Genomic DNA, 7,669 nt, shown 5'->3' with positions numbered 1-7,669 from the left:
CTCATCCACAGATTCAATCAATAAGCACATCAACCTGGACCCAATATACCGACCACTGCAGCGGACAGCTGGAACTGACAACCGGAAGCGGCAGATTCAAACCACTACAAATGCCAGAGGAAAGATCACAGAAGCGCTTCACCGGAGGCTCCCAAGCACTGAGGATGTCACCTAGACAGGGGACGAAACGTCTGCAACACAAATTCCCAGCTCGGCTAACAGAACCACAGAAACATTATTTTTTCTCTTGCTACAGATGCTACAGGACTCTGAGTATTTCCAGCATTTTGTGTTTCTCTACAAATGAATTAAGATTCCACTGTGTGCATTTTCTGGGTATCGCAAAGTAGTCCAAGTTAGCATGCCCAAATGTAACAGGACTCATCTTACTCCATCACTCAAGAACTGTGACTTCCAAAAATAAACTTCACCCCCCAAGGACTCAAACTGGAAACTGTTTTACACTAAGCACAACCTGTTTCTATCAAGATTTCCATGTCTTTACGTGGTGCTTAAGTAGCTGGCTGTTTTATGATGCAGTCAATACCTTAAAGGATTAACTGATATCAAGTGATAAGCTTTGACATCAGAATATAACTGATTGCTCCCGGGAATGCTAACCAGTTCACCAGTCTCTAAGTTGTGTTGCGCTATCAGTGCTAACATAGCTAACAATAATGTGTATTTGCTCTTAAGTTGAGTTTCACAGTCTCTTGTCTGAGTATCATGTCTAACCCAAAGGTAATGAAAATAGCTATTAAGTATATGCAATAAATCTATTCTCTTTATCGAGATTGAGCCCGACTTTGGTTGAAGGCTTTGTGTGGGCATTAGATTAATACCAATAAGAAGATTAGTGGCAGTGAATCTACCCAAAAGCAAATGGTTCAAGTGAACAGGATCACAGGTACTAAGCTGATTGAGAGATTTGTCAAAGCTTTATTTTGCCATATATATTCCATGGTAGCAGCAAATGGGTACCACTGATGCATATAATATGCTCATATTGGTGATCTTCTGAAGGAGTCTTCAGTTCTCCAAAGGCACAGACATCCTAGGAGAAGCAAAAGGGAAAAAACAGATATCCAGTCAGACTGGAAGTGTAACTTCTAATATTCAGCACCTTAAACCCACATGAATTAGTTAGCTTCTAGAAATGCAGCAACCAGCAGTTAAACAGCAGAAACATTGACAGCAACAATAAAGCTCGCCTCTAGAAATTCAAACTGACTAGGAGTAATGAAAATAATGAAATTAAAAGAGAGGACCAGTCATGTCTTAACAGTGTTCTGCAAAAAAAAAAATTAGGATCAGTGGTCGATATCGGACACCTGATATAAGTTAGGGGAAGGGTGAAAATTCATATATTTTAGATGTGAACATTTTATAGCAAGCATCTTTGGAAGAAATCCAAGAACAGCAAGATACTCTTTCATTTGAAAACATGTTTGATGCATTGATATGTCACTTTTCAAAAAAATGAATCAAGCTTTCCTAAGTAAAATAAATGTCTCACCCAAACCAAATGGGACACTGTTCATATACATGGTCATCCAACTCATTTCAAATTTTATACAAGGGCATGTGTTACAGTTTTATCTGAAATAGAGAAAAATAACTTTTGTTTAAAGAAAATGAAGTTGTAACCTTTTGATTTGATAATGCAAGGGGCAAGTGAAGCAATCTGCAAAATTAAACTGTATTTAATATGTATTTGAGACATGATGATTATTCTTTATATAGAAAAGGCATATATCATCCAGGATGTAGAGCCTGTCATTAAAGAAAGACATGATTTGCTCTGAATGTCTTTTACTGAGTACAAGAACACACAAACAAAGAGAAAAATTGCTTTGGAAAAGAATAATCTAAATATTTACAGGATTAGATTAACGTAACACTGAAAATAATGTCATGTTAAGAAAAGATATAAACATATTATGCATATCAAGGAAGATGATTCCGCATCCTTTAATGGATCAAATCAGAAGTCACAAAACACCAGGTTATAATCCAACAGGCTTGTTTAAAATCACAAGCTTTTGGACCACTGCTATTTCATCAGGTGAAGTAGAGGGAGGTGCACAGGCACAGAATATATAGGCAGAGAAGGTGGGTAGGGGCGGGCTGCCTTAGAGTGGTCGGAAGGTGGGAGGGGCGGGGGCTTGCTGGGTCTGTATTGTCTGCACTTTTGTATGTAACAGTACTATGTAATGTACAACTGTCTCTTTATATCTTTGCGAAACTGGGATTTGAGGTTTGTCCTCCTGTCCCTGTAAACTGTTTGAATGGTAGGGTTTGGGGCCTGGCTTTGCTGCTCCTCTCCCTTGTAAAATTGCTGTCTCTTGTATGCAGCTGTAAATGTAACTGTTTGTTGTAAACTGTTTTTGTAATTTGTTTAATAAAATATAAAATATATAGGCAGAGATGATGGAAAGATAATTGCACATACTTAAAAGTGTCAACAGATACATACAAATAGTGTGAGTGGAGTGTCGACTGGCTGAATAACCATTCTTTGCAGGTGATCGACAGTCACTTGATGAGGGCCTAACCAACGTAATAAGTAATCGAAAAGTGTACAAGCTAATTAAGGTAAAGCGATCAACACAAGTTACTTTAACCTGGTTAGGCCCTCGTTATGTGACTCTGATATATATTCATGTCTTCCCGGCCATTTGGTTGTCTCTAGCACCATTTTATGTTTGATTACTTAAGGCAGAGAGATAATTACAATTAATCAGTTTATAGATCATTCCTTCACTTGTTATTCAGCTGTAAACACTTTACTCACACCGTTTAACAATCTTGATCACCTGCAAAAACTTGCTATTCAACCTGTCATCACTCCACTATTTGTACTTATCTGTTGGCACTCCTAATTTCCTGGAATTTTCTTGCCATGATCTTTCCATCTGTATATTCTGTGCCTATGCGCCTCCCTTCACTTCACCTGATGAAGGAGCAGTGGTCCGAAAGCTTGTGATTTTAAATAAACCTGTAACTCCGTAATCCAGTTTTGTGACTTCTGACTTTTGAACATTTCAACTCCCCCTCCTACTCTGCCAAGGACATGGAGGTCCTAGGCCTCCTCCATCGGCACTCCCTTACCACCCAATGCCTGGAGGGAGAATGCCTCATCTTCCACCTCGAAACCTGTCAACCCCATGGCATAAATGTAGACTTCACCAGTTTCCTCATTTCCCCTCCCCCCACCTTACCCCAGTTCCAACCTACCAGCTCAACACCCGTCGTCATGACCTGCCCCATCTGTCAATCTTCTTTCCCACCTATCCGCTCCACCTTCCTCTCCGGCTTATCACCTTCACCCGCACCTCCATCCACCTAATGAACGCAGCTACCTCCGCCCCCCAGCCCCACCCCCCTCCTACTTACCTCCCCACTCCCCGAGGCACCAAGCCTCATTCCTGATGAAGGGCTTTTGCCTGAAACGTCGATTTTCCTGCTGCTCAGATGCCGCCTGACCTGCTGCGCTTTTCCAGTCTTGACTCTAATCTCCAGCATCTGCAGTACCTACTTGTGCCTGACTTCTGACTTTGTCCACCCCAGTCAAACACCAGCATCTGCACATTATGTCACTAATAGATCAAGTTGAAAAATAAATCCAGGAAGTGACTCCATGGACATCATCTCACAGGTGGCAAAGCCGCAGGATGGTGTCAGGCATGGTAACCAAATACCAAAGCTAATAGCTGTATCAGAATATGTGTCAGTTGCCACAACTCAGTAAAGCAGTATCTACAGAAATCTGTTGTAATTGGAGATGACACCTGAACCAAATTCCCTCAAAGTAAGTGGTTTCTGACAGTTTCCATTGTTTAGAAACCAGTCTAGACTGGTTGCCGCATTCATTTGTCACTTTGAGAGATATTATTTGGATAGATTGTCTTTTGGAATTGCCACAGTACCAGAGATCTTCCAATGTACTATGTCCAACATTCTACAAGGATTAGATGATGTCACATGAATAATATCCTGGTCTGTGCAGTGATGACAGAAATCAGACCAAGAGTATATGCAATCAGGTAACATATGTAGGCAGAGAAAATTGATGTGAGTTGCCATTTGGGTGCAAGGACACCCCTAGTGCTATTAGGGAGGGAGTTCCAGGATTTCGACACAACAACATTAAAGTAACAGTAATACATTTCTGAGTCAGGATTTTGCATCGGATGGAGGGAAACTTGTCATATCTTTGCTATTATTCTCCTCCGACTTGATTATTTCAATGCTGTCATGAAAAGCATCTGTTCTTCGTCAACTTCAACTCTTTCAAAATTCTGCTGTTCATTTCTTATCCTGCCATCTTGCTGATTTACAACCTGAGGCCTCCAGTAGATAGCTTAAATTAACATTCTCATCCTTGTTTTACATTTCCAGATATTGTTAATCTCCTTAACTTCCTCCAGTATAACAAACTTCTCTCAAAATGTTTGTCACTCAGAATGTACCCTCTTGTGCAACCTCCCCCAAATTTCTTTCATCCGTCATCAGCAAAAATGTCCTTTCTCATCTAGGCTCCACTTTTCACTCTTCTCTCTTCCCTTAAAACTTCATTTCAGCAAGTAATTAAGACAACACATGGAATTTTGGCCTTTATTGCTATGGGAATGACGTTTAGAAACAGGCAAGTCTTATTGCAAGTGTGTCAGGGATTAATGGGGCTACACCAGGAGTACGGTGTACAGTTTTTGTCTCAGGAAAAGGTGTACTTGTATTGGAGGCAGTTCAAAACAAAATATCTTGGCTGATTCCTGAGATGAAGGGATTGATTTAAGTGGCTAACCAGGTTAGGCCTTCATTCAGCAGAGCTGAGAAGCATGTTGATTTAATTTAGTGAAGTAGACAAGATTCTAGCAAGTTTGAAAGGGCAGGTGTTGAAAAGATGTTCCTATTACTGGGGGAGTCCTGAAATAGGGGCCGTGGATACAAAAAATAGGGGATACTCCTTTCAAACAGAGATATGGAGGAATTTCCTCTTCCAGAGAATATTGAATACCTGGAATTCTTTACCCCACAGAGTCATGGAGGCTAGATCACTGAAAGTTTTTAAAGAGTGGATATATTTTTAAACAAATATTAGGGATTTGATGGCTACAAGAGGCTGGCATGAAAGAGGTATTGAGACCTATGGCAGACAGCGTGATCTTATCGAATGACAAGGAAGGCTTAAAGAGCTGAATGGTCTGCTCATGACCCTATCTCTTACGCTCTTAAACTACTTTTTGGGTCAATTTTCTCATTACTTCATCTCCCATTGGATTTGTTTGTGAAATAGCTTCAGAGCGCATTAAAATGGTGTAGTGACTGGATGATGTTTTTAGCAGCTTCCATTCCATTGTCACAGTGACTGTTGCAAGTTCTTGTCACTACATTTGATTGTTCCAACGCTCAGTTGCCTGACTGGCTTGCCACTTTGCATTGCACACTCTGTAAACCATGACATTATCCAAATTCACATCAAAAAGTCCTGTTCATTCACTATTCCAATATTTGCTGACCTACAATAACTCCCAGCCCAAGAACTTGTAAGGGCAGCTGTAAAGTCTTTACAATTGTTTTACCAATTCCTTCCATGGCATCACTTCTTCTCCTAACCTGCCCCATCCCTGCACTGCTCCAATCCTGACCTGCTGAGCATCCTGATTTTCATATCTCCATAATAATTGGCTGTGTATTCAGTTGACCAGACCCCAAACACTGGAATTCCCTCCCTAAACCTCTGCATCAAATCAGTCAAACAAATTAGTTTTTTTTTTCCTTTTTGTTAAAAGGATGAGGATGTTGCTGGCTAGACAGCATTTATTGCCCATCCCTAATTACCCAGAGGGCAGTTGAGAGTCAACCACTTTGTTGTCTGGAGTCACATGTAGGCCAGACCAGGCAAAGATGGCACTTTCCTTCCCTATAGGACATTAAGTATCTAAAGAAAGGTTGGTCAAGACAGTTTTGAAATGAACCATGTACTAGGATAGGCAGACACAGATTCAAATTAATTTTAAAAACTTTCATGTGGAGAACATGCCTGTTCACTTGCAAAGTCATTTTGGATTAGACTTGTGCCTCAGCCAATCAAGAATAAATTCAATCAGTCAATGAAAGGAGTCAAATGAAAACCAAAAATATTGGAGATATGTAGCAGGGCAGATAGGAATTGTAATGAGATTGTTTCAGGCTATTGATCTTTCGTTCAAACGATTCCATGGAATGGTCATTGACTTGAAAGAAAAAGTCCTTTTTTACCTCAGTCCCATAGAGCCTGCCTGACACGTTGAATTTTTCTAGCTTTTTCTATTTTTATTTTAGATATTGAAATCCAAAATATTCTGCTTGATCTGGATGAATGCACATATATGGACCAAATGACCTTCTTCAGGTACACGACATCTTAGCATTTCATGGATTTGATTTCCATTACACTTTGAGCTAATTACACATCAGAACAAAATAGCACTCTAATGTTGATTTGAAATATGCTGGGCTCAGATCTGATTAACAATGGTATCAGTCATGTAAGCCAATTAAGCAACAATGTTCATTTGTTCAGAAAGCAAGGAGAAATTAATGTGTTATGGCTTGTCTTGTGATTAAGCCTCAAGATCTTGACTGGTAAAGCAAGTCACAATAAATGGACTTATTCCTGTTACATTTTTGTAATTATCCTGAATGTATATTCAAACTTCCAAAATTGGGATATATTTACACAATTATAAGTATGAAATCTATACTGACAATGAGTTAAATGGCTTCTCTCTGTATTACAGTATTCTATGATCTTTCTGACTCTAAAGGGGAACTCCGCTTTTCCTGATTTTCAGCAATCAGGAGAGAGGAAGCTGTTAAAATGGACAGACTCCACCTTACTATTCCTTTTTCCCCTGATTCCTCATTTTAATTCCAGTGGTTTAAAAGTACTGATCCTTCAGTTCCCACTAGCCCTTCCCACCGGTCAGCCATCAATTTCTGCCTGAATGTGTAAGTGGCTGACTGGCAGCAAACACTTAAAATCCTTTTTCGGTCCAATTCTGCGTGCTTCATGTTAGGAATTAAAATTGGCCCTTCAGGTTTGGGAGGTTTGTTGCCTTCATAGGATTATTCTAGAATGCAGTTAAAATGTAATTACAGATAATTTACACACCGCAGACAACTATCGCCCACCCTTTGTACATTTTAACTTCTCTTTTTTATTATTAATTGATGTATTCTTAAAAGTGTTACTATTATCAGACCGAAGAGTCGGTACCATCATTTGCCTTGCCTTAAATATTTCAAGGCCTTGCAATTACTTACACCAGTGGGAAGTGATAATAATGAAAGCAAGCCATTGAATTGTCATTTTTGAGAGAAGTAACCTTGAGTGCAGAGAAGTGCTGTTTCCTTACTTCCGTTATCTTTAAAGAGGAGGATAGCATATAAATTCAGGTGGCTTTTGAATTTAACCATCAAGAGCACTAGACTGCAGTGAGAAACATGCCTGGTGTATCAACAGGCAATATAATTCAGTCTCAGATTATTTATCATAATTTTACATTCCTTTTACATAGTTATTCTACCGAATTTTTTTTTGCTTTTTGAATCTTGCAAATTCTTTCGAGGTGAGGAGGAAGACGCAGCTAGGCCTGAAATGTAGAAGTTATGTATAATAGCA

At 39.5% G+C, this 7,669-nt stretch overlaps 1 long non-coding RNA gene across 1 annotated transcript in view; it reads left to right on the top strand.

Annotated features, from left to right (window-relative positions):
- The window catches only part of LOC122550533, a 59,813-nt gene that overhangs the window by 27,686 nt on the left and 24,458 nt on the right, over positions 1 to 7,669 (top strand). Inside the window, exon 2 of the long non-coding RNA XR_006311872.1 lies at positions 6,328 to 6,397. This is a non-coding gene — a long non-coding RNA (uncharacterized LOC122550533). The remainder of the gene's footprint in view (positions 1 to 6,327; positions 6,398 to 7,669) is intronic.

Source organism: Chiloscyllium plagiosum, chromosome 6 (genome assembly GCF_004010195.1).
Source record: "Chiloscyllium plagiosum isolate BGI_BamShark_2017 chromosome 6, ASM401019v2, whole genome shotgun sequence".
Taxonomy (NCBI): Eukaryota; Metazoa; Chordata; class Chondrichthyes; order Orectolobiformes; family Hemiscylliidae; genus Chiloscyllium; species Chiloscyllium plagiosum.
The sequence above is the reverse complement of the archived record's forward strand: the minus strand, read 5'-3'. Positions and strand labels throughout refer to the sequence as shown.